Raw genomic sequence first — 14,928 nt, forward strand, 5'->3', positions numbered from 1 at the left:
AAAATAAACTTCAGAAAATTAAACAGATGTTTAGAGCAGCCAAGTTCATTCTGAAATATTACCTGTACAACTGGGTTTGTAGAGCGTTTAGTTGTCATAGAACCTTCAGCCACCAGGAGAAAAAACGATGTGTATCAATTGGGTTCATGCTTTCCAATATGAAAGATAACTGGCATCTGCAGTGCTTACAGAATGACTTCCTTCACCATGAGTTTTGTGGGAGCTGAAGTCACCATTCACACTGAGGCACGTGCACACTGGGGTGAGGAAGTGTCAGGGAAGCAGCATCAAATTTATTAGCAAGCCAAGAAACAACCTCAAAATAGTGTTCCAGGGGTCTCATACCTGTGCTAGCCAAGGAAGTCCCACTCTATAAGGAGGAACAATCTACAATCACATGCTGTGGCTAAGAATGACAAAGCAAATGGTTTGCAGTGATCAGTGCGCCCATCCTCCATCCCCATGCACCACAACAGGCCCTTTCATTCCATAATCACATGGCTGCAGCCAAACATGACATACTGTTCAGCAAGTAATAAAAAAGATCAGCCTTTTCCCCACGGTCTTGTCTACATATACACTACACTAAATTAAATTGAATTAGAAAATAATGTAAAATGGTATAACCCTCCTGGGTAAATGTTTTTAATTCAGTTTTAGAGCACTTTGTGTTGAATCAACTTAAGTTAAATAGATAGATACAAGACAAACTAAATTAAGAATGCCTATACAAGAATGCTGCGCTAATATAATCACAACTGTTTCTAATCTGATTAAGTTGAATCAGTACAACTTCCCTGCGCAGGCATAATCCTTAACAGTATTGAAGTTAACCCTTTTTGTCCCTCCCTGCTTCCAAAGAAGGTTCTGTGTTTGCTTGTTTGTTTGTTTTTCCTTAAGAAAAAAGAGTGGCATCTCTCTTAGAATCAATATAAGCTAACCACATCACATATTGAGGTATTGAATTTACTGACATTGATATGACTACAAGATTTTTATCATCACAGAGCTGAGACCTACATAGCGTGACATTTTCTCCACTCTCTGAGCAAGAGAAGAAGTATGAGAACAAGCGCTTGTGCCGTACCCTGCTCTCCATGCACTCACACAACTTCTGCTAGCTAATGTCCAACATACCTGGACCGGTTTGGACACACAGAAGGGAATGTTCTCCACACTCTCATTCATTCCTAAGGGAATGGCTCACCAACAGCTTACCTGAGCAACCCGAGTGTGGAGTTTGAGCATGTTAGCTAAGGGCCCCCAGGCATGGCCTTATGGCTGCCCTCTCCCACCAAAGCAGGAGGCACAGTTGCTAACAGTGTGGTAATCACATACACAAAACAAGTGAGAAGTCACAGATGCGATGTGCTGACACTCTAAAATCGCCTCTTATCTCCCCAGTTCCCACAGCATTTCCTCTTGAAACAAGTCTGTCAAAGTTAATTTCCAGCAGTTTCGAACTACCAGTCTTTTCCTTCCTCAATTAAAGACCATCTGAACCATTTCTCCCCAAGTACCATGACGGTTCATCCCCGTTCTTTTGTTGTGCTCGCTTCCATTTCTACTTGTTTCTCCCCTGTGGTCTCTGAGCTCACTATCCCTCCTCACACCCACTGCAGCAATTCTGTTTCACCACTGCCTTCCCTTGGCACCTCTGAGCTACCCTGCAGAGCTCACTTCCTCTCCCATGCAACAAGCTTTCCCTTTTAGCACACAATGACAACAGGGAAAATATTCTAAGCCCCTCGCAGGGAACTATATTCCTCATCAGCCACCAAAATAATTGTGCCACCATTCTCAGGAACAGAGTGAGCTGTCACTTCTGCTCAGTACCAGGAGAAGCACCAAAATCAGAACTGAAAGGCCACTTCATTTGTTATTTTTTGAAAAGAGCTATTTTGAACCCTGATCACATGGCAACACGGGCTGTAGGTACATATGAGAGTTCAGTTGCTAAGGGAACCACACTTTATTTTATGAGATATAAATTCCAACCCTCAGAGGGCTGCAGGTACATTTTCACAATCAACTACTTGGTGTCTAATCTCAGATTCGCACCGGTAGCTTCCAGCAGCTCTGAGGGTCCATGGCCCCAATATCAAAACCAGGATTCACACTCACCGTACTGGCAAGCATTGAGAAAGGACAATAGAAATTTCCATCAATAAGGAAAGAAACTGAGGCGCTGGGAGAGAAAGCCTCGCACACTGCATCTGCATGAAATTCCATGCAAATTATGTTCTCCAAAAAGGAGAACAGACTCAGCTGTCACAAAAAAAGAGATGTAGGAAAATTCAGCAAGACAAAGCCCTATTTCTCGCACCTACACCAGCAGCGATCTGGGCTAAAAAGAAGGAAAGCCTGCATGAGCTAAACACCTACCTGACAGCAGTGAGTTGAATTACATACACAAATAAAGCAGCAATCCTGATCGAGTAGCGGGAGAACAATATTTGTACAATTCTCAATTTTCTCTGCTGTTAGGGTTTAATCCCAGCAAGAATCATTTTGGTTTAATTAGCTTTTGCCTAGCAGATGGTCAGATGTGAGAGGCAGAGAATGGCACAGGCTTAACTGTTGTGTGATCATGCAGCTGCATGATCTGTATCCAAACAGTTAAGCATGGTCAGGAGTCCAGCTGCAGTTTGCACAACACAGTCCATCTTCGCCATTAGCCAAATGTCAGCTCCCTCCTTCTCCAGATTATACATCAGGAGCAGAGGTACTACCCAAAGGCAGGCAAACACCTAACATGCAATTTCACCACCATCCCCTTTCTCAGGGAAAACCTTTAAACATTAATCAACTGAAAGTCCCTCTTTCTTCAGTGACACAGAAGCACATTCAGATGCATTGCCATGGAAACTTGAGCCATCCTTTGTGCTATTTATCACAAAAAAATCTAGAACAAATATTTTATGATCTCTGCAGCACTGAATACAGGCAGCAGACAGTACAACGAAGTAAAATTACAGACTCCAGCACTGTGCGAGGACACCAGTAGGTTGACCTTCAATCGACCAGCCTGGGCCTTACTTTACCTGCAATAAGTAATAGCTCTTTATGAGCTGGCAGTGAGAGGAACAGAAGAGGTAGCGGGGCAATAAAACTGCCCAACTGCAGCAAGAAAAGAGGAAACAGTTCACAGCCTGCTCCTATCCTGCCACTTTCCCTCCCAAGAAGTCAGGAGTGATGGTGCTGCCAACACCTTCACAAAGCATGTATCCTGTCAGGCAGGGATGTCTCCCCCCTCACCCAAGTCATAGCTGTCACAGCTCTAGAAACTGCAGCGAGGACTCCTCATTGATTTCCACTTGGCCTCTGCAGCCAGGTGTGATTTGGAGCATTGGAGCACCCACACCTACACGTTGGCTGTAGCAGTCTCAACAGGCCACGACGCACGAACAAGGAAAGGAGGCTGCTTTCAAAAACATGCTTTGGGCCTACCAGATAGAGAGCGTGAGCCAAGGGCAGGAACAGGCACAAAACTTGTCTCAACTCTGTAAACAATAGAGCAGCATGGTTCCTGAAGCAGAACGTAACCCTGGAGCATCTTCTCTTTTTTGTGGTGTGGTCCCACAGTTAATCTGCCTCAGTTTGCCTCACCTGTTTTAGGTTTTTTTATTTGTTTTGAATGCATTTCTTAGCCTTCAGCTCTACTGAACTGCTGAAAGATTCTATGCTGAGAGTTCAGTCGCAGAAATACAACACGGTTTAATCCAGTTTAGGAAAAGCAAACAGATCCACCCACCCATCTTTCTCTGGTGACCTGTATGAGGCACACCACTCTGGCTATGCCCCTTCTCCCATTCTTCTGGGTTCCCGCTAGTCCTCATATCAACAGGATCCTAACAGTGGCAGCAGGGACCCACACCTCCATCCTTCACCCCACAGATGGCACGTGAGGGGCCTGCTCTAATCAGCCTTCCACGTATGCTGTGTTACATCCCCAGGCTTCACTTTCCCTCCTTGGGAAGACCACCACGGACATCCAACCCCAGAGCACATGGCTTCTTCGATTCTTCTCTCAGACAAAACTCCTCCTCAGGGCACAGTTAGCACTCTCATCAACTGGCTCCTTCAACACTGCTAATAATGACAAATATGGCTCTTCAGCAGGAGGTAATCATGAACATGAACCCTCCCAAGGGGCAATTGCAGCAAAGGCCAGGCTCTTTGGTTTTACCACAAGGGCAGCTTGTCCAGACTAGCACTGAATCCCCTGCCTGACATTTCTCTTGTAAAACTGAAGTACCCGATCTATATCACTGCTCTAAGGGGCTCTGAGTAAAGAGGACAGTTGTCCCAGATGTCCTAAAAAAAGCAAGCTGTCATGTTATATGCACTTTATTTTATTTTATTTTTTTGTCAGATATCAGACAAAACCGCTCCAAAGGCTAGCAGGTCACTACTCATCTGAGGGCAAGGACGAATGCCAGTGTATTTCCAGGCAGATGTTGCAAAGAGAAGGTGTTTGTTGGCTCATGTCTTCAGCTTCATGCAGCTACAAGAGCTGGGCTCTAGAGTCTGTGACTCTGGACTAAGGAATGTCTCAACTGTCTCATCTGCTGTTGGCTCAAGGTGCTTCAGGATAAGAACAATTCCCTTTATCCCATGGTCTAACCACAGCTCTGCTTTCTGCTCTCTGTCCCACCAGGGGGAGATGTAGCTACTTGGTGAAAGTTAATGCTCTAGCTAGGGGAGCACACCTCCCTGGTAAAGGTGTTTGGGACTGGACATCAAAGCAGAGAGATCAGGATTCCTACAAGTTCCTGAAAGCCAGCAGTGAAGTCAAACCAACTTCCCCCCACACACAACATATTAAAACTCACTGATAGGCAAGTAAAAGCACAAGAATCAGCCTTACTCCTTTCCTGGCAATCAGAAAGTAGCAGCAGAAGGAATATTTAATCCTAAAACCTTCATTTTTGCAGCTGCGGCCCACGTTGCATGACAAAGCTGGAACACGCAATTATTATATACAATTAAACGTTCAATCAATAACTTTCCACATAATCCAGTTTTAGGCTTATTTATATTTTGTTACACTTCATGTTGCCACAGGATACACTGTTGAGTTTGGCACTGCCAAATAGAGGAAGGAAAACAGTTTCAGGCAATACACTTTCTCCCCAACACCTGAGTCCTAGAAGTCAGGTAGAGTCAGTGGCAAATGGCATGAAATCAAATGCTCAGTTTACATAAAATCAGGGGAGAGGAGAGACCAACACAAATCATTTCCAATCCTTTCACAATCATTTACCTTTTGCAACAAGCAACATCTCCCTAATCATCTATCATTGAGTTCTTGCTTTGAAAAACGATACATCCTTCTGAAGTAACAGGAGCACGGACCAGCCCGCAGCAACTGATCCAAGGACTAAAGCCATGGCCCAAACTCAAATGCTACGCTATAAAGCCAGAGCACTTTCAAATGTCCATTCTTTCATGCCTGTTTCTGTCTAAGGATGGCAGTAAGGAGGTCTTCTTCTTCAGAAGACAAATTCTAATGTGGAAGCAATTGGCCGGTCAGAGAACCAAAGGCTCACAGAAATTTTCAGAAGGGGAACAGCAAGTTTCCAAGATAAAAGCAAATTGGTTAATGAACTGAACAGCCCAACAGCCCAGAGTTTACTCAGGACAGATGATGTTCCACTTTTCTTCCCACAGACCTTGTTCACAAAGCACCCATCCTCACACTAGCACCAGCAAAGAGACTATTTTTTCCCTGAGCTAGGCAAACAAAAGACTTATGTACATAGAACTAGGATGGCTTGTAAGACAGGGACATGAAAGATCTTAGTGCCTGTTTCTCTAGACCATCTGCAAGACCCAAAATAAGGCATCTGCATCTTGATTTGCAGTTCATTACCAAGCTTCCAGTGCTCTTCCCTTTAAGTACTAGTCAGAAGTAGGTTTTTCCAGAAGCTGGGACAGTTTAGTGGTAACTTATTTGTGTAATACATTACACTTCACACTGACTGGGGGTGGGGGAGGGGAGTGCTCCTACCTGGCTTAAATCCTGGGGTCATTCTGTCTCCAGGAAGACATCTCATGCACAGTTTGTACTAAGCACACAATTTGATGGCACGAGCCACTCAGTCGTTGCTGAGTGCCAACATCATACAGGCTGCTGGGGGACAAGCCAACCTTAATTGGCCTTAGCGGTGTAAATTAAACCCTACAACACACCCAAGCAAACAGTTTCTTTGGAGAAGCAAGTATGAGTTATTTTGCTGCAGCTATAAAGGAAACATTGCTGCTAGGACATGCCCCTGGAGTGACTGTGCTGCTCAGCTCTCCTGCTGCATTCCTGGGGTTGTTTAGCAAGGACTCAGCTCCAGCCTCTCCACAAGCAAGAAGTCTGAACCCTGAATGCCATTTGCAAACACAGCCAGACTCCACCTCCTGCATGCCTGCAGGCCACCAGGTGTGGCCAGGAATGGCACAAGCTACACACCAAACACACCTTTGATGTGGAGCTGAAAGCATGTAGCCAGGGGGCATGAACAGCACGCCACGCCGTGCTGACTCCCAGTGCAGGAATGTGGCTGCAACCACAGGCCAAGGAAGGCAAACACATTGCATTCCTCACCAGGCAGGGAAGGAAAACAAGCAGCAAGCCCACACACCCGCCAGGCTGACACCCGCCACGCTCCCCACGCACGCCAGCCCTGCTACTGCCAGGGCCCCAACAACAGCTTCGGCCCCAAAATCTTCCACTGGGCCTTCTGAAGCTCTCCAGGTGACTTGAAGCCACGGGCAAGAGACAAAGCATACGGCAGGAGAAGCACCAACTGAGCACACATAGTGTGGGGAGAGGAGCCACCATCACGGCCAGGAAGCAATCGCATTCCAGGGCAGGAACAGAGTGCTGCACAGTAGCCTGGGAAGGGAATTTCCCTGCTTTTTCCTACAAGGCAAGGGGAGAATGCAACACTAAGTCCTGCTGACCTGAAGGGGCAGAGCTGAAAGGAAGCTGACTTGGGCCCCTTCAAGCACTCCAGGTACCCAAACCCTTATCCTCCCTCAGGAAACCACCCCAACTGAAGTCAAGCAGCTTTTCTCTGGGATGTGATCATTTCCACATCCTATCCTAACGCTGTCCTCACTGCCCACAGAAACAGATCTGATCTTCACTGCACATTACCCTGCTCTCCAACAGCATTGACACCACATTATTAAACAAACATGAGAAGACTGAGCATACAAAAATACAATGCATAAGGAACCTGCTGTCCCACTATTTTACAGCAGCCACACACTCTCACCAGAGAAAAAAAATACCACTTTTTCACAGGCAGTGCCTGGAAATCCAAAAGGCTTTCTGAAGAATTCAGTTATTAAAGGGTTCTAAACCTCAGCAAAGCACAGGAATGTCAGATTTCATAAGACTGACAGAAACTATACAACACAAGCTGGAACAGCAGAACAGAAATCCCCCTCTACTTTCCAGGAAGTGAAGAGCACACATATGGGAGAGAGCCATGTGCTGTCACTGCACAGAACAACACCAGTGAGCTCCAAGAGCACCAACAAAGGCCTAAAATACTATAATCTCTGGGGATCCTGGAAGAGGAAAAGTCAGCGTGGCCACAAGCTCCAGAGGTGCACCAATGAATCTAGCAAGCTGCCAGAGAAGGGATGGTTTCTAAGGTGGTGGCCCTGCTGCTCCACACTCCACACGTGCACTTCAGGGCCCTCAATGAGGGGAATGGGCTGCTGTTAGGTAATGAGAGCAAATCAGACGAGGTGCAACACACTTTCCCATGCCCGTTGAATTTCAGTGCCTCAAGCCATCTATTCCCTTTCAAGGCAGGAAGGTAGGCTGCTGCACTAGCAACAGCCTTTAGGAGAAAGAGGCATGAAAGGCTAGATTTACCAATAGATTTATATCCATAGATATAAATAGAAGCCTGGCAGGATGTACAAAAGCACCCAAACAGATCAGATGTCTAAATCACCCTATGCCAGAGAAAGGGCTTCTTCAGTTCTAACCACTCCATACCACTCCAACCCCAACCACCACAAGAAAACCCAGAGCAGAGAGGACGGAAGCCCCTGATGCTCAGCAGGCTGCCAAGGGCCAGCCCCATGCAATGCACTTAGATGTGACTGCACCCAAATGCCCACAAGTCTCGACAGCACAACCAGCCATGGCCTCAGCATTCAGAGCGTTTCCATCTGCCCAGTTCCCAGAATAGGAGCTGCCTCCTCTGCCTCTCCTCTCTCCACCCCCACTACACCTTTATTTTTCATAGACTAAAAGCTGTTTTAAGGTACAACCCTCATCCTGCCACCAGTGGGCGGGTGAGTGGGGGAAAGGGGCCCTTTATAATTGTAGTGTTGCAATCTGCCAGCCCAGCCAGGCGGCCTGTTCCCGCCTGCACCGTATTAAATACCTTATAACTGATTACACCCCCATGGGGCATGATTAGCAGTCTTCAGAGAACAAAGTCTACTTTCATAAGAATAAGAACAGACACGTACTGCTAACCTACTACACAGCTGGGCAGGTGAGGAAAAAGAAAAAAGAAGGGTGTGGGGAGGATAAGCTAACTGTATGGCTAACTCCATCCTTTCCTTCCCTCCCCTATTCCAGCATCCCTCAAGTTGCTATTTCCACTGCCCTGAATCGTTCCCTTCAGACCTAACCCAGAAGATTCAGGTAACGCAGGACAACAAAGAACCTTGTGCCTTTGGAAGCTGGGCAAAGTCCTCACCTGGGGGGGGTGAGGCCTTGAGGCAAGCAGGCTGAGCTTTGCTCTGAGCGATGGCAATTCCTTCACACCAGTTCCCAGGAAAAGGGAAAGGTGAATTCCAACAGCTGCATCAAAAACAGCAACAAGGAGGGAAAGTTTGCAATATGATCAGGTACCCACGCCCCTCTCTAACAACGTGTATATCTGGAAGGCCCACATAAGCAAGAGCAAAGCACCTGATTCCATCTCTAGGTTAGGAGCTCTCCCAAAATGGGCAATTTCTTTTCTTGTGGGCAGCGAGGCGGCAGCAAAGAGGAGGAAAATCTTCTGCATCAGAGGTAGATAATAGGGATCCCCAAACATCGACAGTCCACACGCATTGCCACAACAAAGAACCAACTTGATAGAAACTCAGCCAATCTGACACGAAATGACCTACCGCCCATTAGCAGGTGCCTTCCACATCTCAAATGCCCACATAAACAGCCACAAATACATTCGGTACTATCTGGCCTCCATCTCATCGTGGCACAAAGAACCAAACTGACTGTACAGCCTTTCACCAAAATTGATTAGAAAAACAAGAAGGAGGCAACTCTTAGGCTCCGGCACCTATCATGAGTCCTTCCAGCTGTTCTCCCCAAATCACTGACAGAGGAGAACAAAGCAGGAGGCTCCAGTATAATATTCCTATTTCAGAGGGATGTCTGAGCAGCAGCCTCAACAAAACACTAAGGACCTTTCTAACTGTATTCATTTTGGAAACAAGTCCTCTGCTTTACCCAGAGCCTATTTTCTCTGCCTCATGGATGCTTATGGTACAGCCTGGAAGCACTTGTGTTTCACCAATGCAGCTAAAAGGCGGTGCCCCACTGACACATTCCACCCAGATTCTTACCCAACCCACCCAAGAGGGGATTTGTAGATGGAGACACCAGCCCAGATAAAATGATCTACTTATATCTGCATTACTCAGCAGCTGGTCCATCACCCAGCATATGCAGGAGGTATCTGAACTCTACTCTCTAGCCTCATTTGTACAGCAGAATCTGAATATTCTTTTTTTATTACAAAAAGACCTGAAGGCACCAACTGTCTCTAGGCTCAAACATACCCAGCATTGATGTAACAGCATCAATATTTGTAGTTATGAAATAGATCATGCTTTCGGGGTTTGGAAAAATGGGAGGATTCACCATAAACACATGTTAGTCATTAAAGGTTCCTGGAGGTAATTTAAATTAACCCAGACAACACAACAGCCTGACTTCGGGAGCTCAAACTGCAAAGCTGTCATAAATCCAAGCGGCCCAGTAAAACTTCTCCTAAAAGCTGCAGCTAGTTGTGAAGCCCCAGATGGCCACCTAGAATCAGATTCTGCCACCAGGGGCTAAAACAAAGGGGAAATCACACTTCACACACAGACACACACACAAAAAAACCTCTACAGCCCTTTGGCTCCTAAAAGACAAAAGCAGTCTGCTTGCATTTTGGATAAACGAATTATGTTTATTGCATTTGTGCGTTTGTAACAAAATAACTAAAATAAAAGCCCCACAGCTTACAATGATTTTTCAGTCCCTCACCATGCTGGGCAACCTGGCAGGCACTTGAGCTCCCACTGCAGCACTGCAGTACAGCACTCTCCCCCATGGCTGCTGTACCCCCAGCCCTAACCCCCTGTTCCCAGAGTAAATTGCCTCCTGCTGCAGAGAAGCACTCTGGCTATTCCATTACTGGTATTCACCACCAGAGCAAGAGACCCTAATTTAGCCCCGCACGGGCCTTCTGCAAACTGCTAATCCCCCATGCACAGCTGTTTTTCAAATGCACGGGAATGAGCAAACTGAAAACGATTTATGGCGCGTGGCAGGAAGACTCCTGGCTCCCTGCATAGGCGGGGTTTTGGGACAAGATCATGCTTGGACTAATGTTTATATTGCAAGTTGTCAGGCGGACAGTAAATCATCTCCAGAGTTGCACAGTAATACAGCTCTACTCATCCAGCTGGAGCTTCGACGACATTGAATTCTGTTACAGCCATTCCAGATACACCTGGGAACCTATTACAAAGGTATAATCAAATCAAGAAAAGAACAGGTACACTTTAAAGTTGATTCTACAGAAAATGCACAGTCCAGAAAGGGTGATTTGCTCTCAGGAATCGGTCTGACCTGGTTTGAGAAGCTTCCCCCAAATACCACTGCTCACTATTCCTAGGAGAAAGTGGGCCGACTGCCTCTGCAGATGTTTATTAAGATTGAATTTGCTAGGAAAATGCAGCTAGTTGAGAAAATCCTTCTCAGTAAAGTTTGCATTTCCTAGGATTTACGGTAACTGTAGCACAAGCAACACTCAGACATCTAATTCTAGAAGCTCGAACAATATATGTTGCATACTTAAGCACATGAAATACTTTCTGCTCAGAGAAATGAAACCGCTTTAAAAGCAGGATCTTGAACTTGAAGTCCATTCTCAAGAAAGGTAACTTAAAACAACTCTAAATTAAACAAACATCCACTGTTTCTATTGCTTTCTTTTCTCCCATTTGACAGGACTGTGAACTACATATTGGGTATGGATCACATACAGTAAAATGGAAGGGGGAAGACGCCTTAAACAAGGAAAAAACAAGAAATAGAACACAGAACAACAACAAAACAGTAGAATTAACTGCAATCGCCTTTCATTTATGTGAGATTAATCAGATTCCAAGTCATCTCTTGAGAACATTTTAACCTTCCCACCGGGCAGCAGCAGAGCCCTTGCAAATGAGCAGGGAAGCTGTAGGATGGAATCTCATTCAGGAGACAATGAAGCAAGGCATCTTTGGGAATTGCGCAGAGCTTGCACAGCAAGACATAGCCAGGTCTGAATTCAGTTACCCTGAGTGACATATGCTAAAATAATGGTCAAAAAACTTATTGCCACAATAATTATCTAATTACTGCCTTGGGAAAATAACTTATGTTCTCTTGATACAAACGTTACAAAGTAAAATTTGCCTAAGGCTTTTTATAAGCCCAAGTATGATTCCTCAATACGAGAGAAACTACCTCGTCTGCTGCTTTTCATTCCAGAACCATACGCACACGAGTGTTACATTAATGCAACCAGACAACTGAGCCTTTAAGCACAAGAGCAAGAAAACCCACAGTTACGATTTGTGCAACAGTGCCAAAGCCGGTTTTACCGCATGGGCAAAATACAAATACAGAAGTCAACCAAAGACACAACAGTTGCCATAGACTCTCAGTTCTGAATTTGCTGACCCCTAGAAATCAGAAAGTTAAACTAGCTCTCTCTTGCCACTAGCAGGAGGTACCTAAAAACAAGCCTCATCTCTACAGAAAACCTTATTTCCCAATCCTGACCCTGTTCACTTTTTAATCTTTATCCCCTCAGTATCACCCGCTTTCTGTGAAAGCCAGCAACTCTTTACACCCACCACAACAGGGCTACGTTGTGCCCTAAAGCACATGCTGTTCCAGAGCAGCCCATAAGGAGGGTATCCACACACAGATCTTAAGGTTTGCATGACCTGCTCCTAGCTCTGAAAACCCTCCCCCTCTCTGCAATTATCTCCAGGAGTTCCCCTTGCATTTAGGCAGATGTTATAAGCACCCCTTATACATACCACCTTACCACTGCCACTTACCTTCGTTAGTCTATGCAGCAAATCGAATTGATGCCTACGTGACCAAGCAGCACTGCTGAGCCTCTGGATCCAGGGCAAATTGGACAAGTGCACAGAACACAAGCTGTGCTTTCCCAAACATCAGGAAGGTGAAGCTCATGCCACAAGATACAGGATTTCACTTGAATGGCCTTAAAGTCCACCTCCTCAGCTGCCTTTGGGATTAAAGTCCATTAAAAAACTGCAACGTGGAAAGGCCAAACTCCGCACGCTTTCCTCACTTGGAAGCAAAGGCAAGAAACACAACTCACTATGCCTGACCACTGAAGAGTAAAGAAACAATACTTGCATGCCTTCACATTCATGAATAAGACAGCCTTCATCTATGGACTGTGCTAACCTTTCCATGAGCCTCACTTCACAATCCTCACCTATCAGCCCTACTCAAAGCAGCCATAGTGCTTTTATTTTTATTTATTTATTTTAAGATGTGGTTCTCACAGAAGGAAAGGTTCTAAACAGCAAGTGTGATTCAGTCCCTCTCCTCTGACACAGGCCAATACTTGGTGGTTTAGAAGACAGCAGGAAGCCCCAGTGGACAATTACAGAATGCGCTGCCCTTTTTTCTAACCTTTACCTGTTAGAGATTGGGTTATGTATGAAAAAAAAATAGATGCCTTCTAAAACAAGCTCTTTAGCTAAAGCAAGTCTGAACACTACCACTCGTATAAGTGCTTGATCTTTTCTGAGCTCGCAGCCTCAGTGCTATTATGTGGTAGTGAATTTGCACAGATTAGACATCATGTGAAAATACTTTAAAATCATTATTCAGTTTGATGCCTATCAGTTTTACTGAATTGCATTCACCTCAACTGAAGAACACATTCCAGCTTCTTCAGCTCTGCGCAGCAGTCTTCCTCAGACTTGGCACCCAGCACTGCTGAAAAGCAGAGGAAAACCGAGCCCACCCAAGTGATGCCTATCCTGCATTCCAACCCTTTGCAATGCTGTTCTCACACTCCCACATGGCCTTCCACGCCATTTCCTTCCTAAGCACAGCTCCCAGGAGGACACTCCAGAGGGTGGCTTATGTCTTTCCAAACATGAGATAGCCTGCGAGCTTCTGCTCTCGGCCTTCTCTGCCTGAGCACATTTGCAATAAGACCTTACAGGAACATCCTGGCAACAAAGAGAACAGCTTCCAAGTCTAGAACAATCAAAGGGGACAAACAAGAAAACATGAGTTGAAGTTGTAAACATTCAGCAGGATAAGGCATTACCGGATGTGGAAAATATGAAACAGCTCCTGGGAAGAGCGGAAAGGGGGGCTTCAAAATGCTTATTTGCCTTAAAGAAGGCCAGGCCTAACTTCAAAGCAATTTCAACACGCTGCAGAACATGAAGGATGACAGATCACAGAAGGTCTACTTCATTTTGAAGTCATGGCTTTGAATATTCTTTCTATAATTTTTTCCTTACTATGCTTTACCAAAACATTTAGCAACACAGTACATAAGCATCTTACAGGTATTTATGAACCCTTTCTAAAATGCTTAGTTAAGATGGGCATTAATTTTTACAGCCAAAGAACAAAGCAAGAATCAGGAATTATCTGAACACACATAATCAATCTCTGGTAGAAAATAGGTATCCTACATCCCAGTTCAGCATTCTCACCACAGGTTCATCATTCCCCTGTAACCAGCAGTAAAGGTTTTAAAGTCCTAAAAAGTAAGATTCTCCCTATTTCAGTTACAGTCTCAGCTGATCTACACTTACAAAAATCCCTCAGGTAAGGAATCAGTAGAGGAGTGTGACAAACAGAAGTATTAGCCCCATTTACACAGATTATACATGCCGTTCCTTTGCAGTCCTGCATGAAATGGGTTTCAGAAAGGACCGTATTTATCCAGTTACTAGTAACGTAAGAGGCACAATCTAGTACAAATGCCAGAAGCACTCAAGGTATCATACAAGAAGGGGACATCCTCCCAGCCAAAACCTTCAAGTTAGGGGAGCTTCAGGACCTCAAGTTTACCTGCAAAGGATCAATCAAGTCCAGCAGCCAAGGATGTCTGTTCAGCTCATTATGAAAATTCCTATTGCTGATAACACTGGTCAAAAGAGCTCAGCAGCATCAAAAAGGCATCAAGTATGATTCTCATTTCTTAGTGGAGGAATCCTGCCCTCAAGCAGTATCAACATTCAGACTCATCGGAGGCTCCTTGACGCAGCATTTCTACCAGTAACATGAAAGGCAGAAAGTTATTAACCACTGCTACATTAATCTTGTCACACTGTGCTGTAAAAACTGTTCACAAGGACATAAAGTGGTTAATTCACAGTGACATAACCCTCAGATTTATTTACTGGGACTGTGCTGTAGAAGTGATGAAAACATGGAAATCTCAAGAGCCTGGATTTCAGCAGAACCTTCATAAACAGATACTTTTTGCATGTTAGGAAGCTTGTCTTTGGAAAAACCATCAGCTTCCAAGGCTCACAAATCTACATGAAACTGCAAAAAAATATATATAGTTACAAGTTACTGAAACTTGTTTATACTGCTATTAGGTAAACAGTTAG

General features: G+C 45.0%; 1 protein-coding gene across 14 annotated transcripts in view; it reads right to left on the reverse strand.

Moving 5' to 3' along the window:
- Positions 1 to 14,928, reverse strand: part of TJAP1 (tight junction associated protein 1) — a 37,061-nt gene that overhangs the window by 19,803 nt on the left and 2,330 nt on the right. For 2 of the 14 annotated variants that reach the window (XM_015857756.2, XM_015857754.1), the window contains exons 3-4: positions 14,381 to 14,581; positions 12,364 to 12,557 (exon numbers count right to left, since the gene is read on the reverse strand). The exons of 8 other annotated variants lie outside the window; for them this stretch is intronic. The gene's annotated coding sequence lies outside the window, so the exon portion shown is untranslated. Of the gene's footprint in view, positions 1 to 62; positions 87 to 12,363; positions 12,558 to 14,380; positions 14,582 to 14,928 lie in introns of those variants that run through there. 4 more of the 14 variants (XM_015857758.2, XM_015857757.1, XM_015857755.1 and 1 more) reach the window with 3 other exon arrangements.

This window comes from Coturnix japonica, chromosome 3 (genome assembly GCF_001577835.2).
Source record: "Coturnix japonica isolate 7356 chromosome 3, Coturnix japonica 2.1, whole genome shotgun sequence".
In the NCBI taxonomy this organism is placed as follows: domain Eukaryota; kingdom Metazoa; phylum Chordata; class Aves; order Galliformes; family Phasianidae; genus Coturnix; species Coturnix japonica.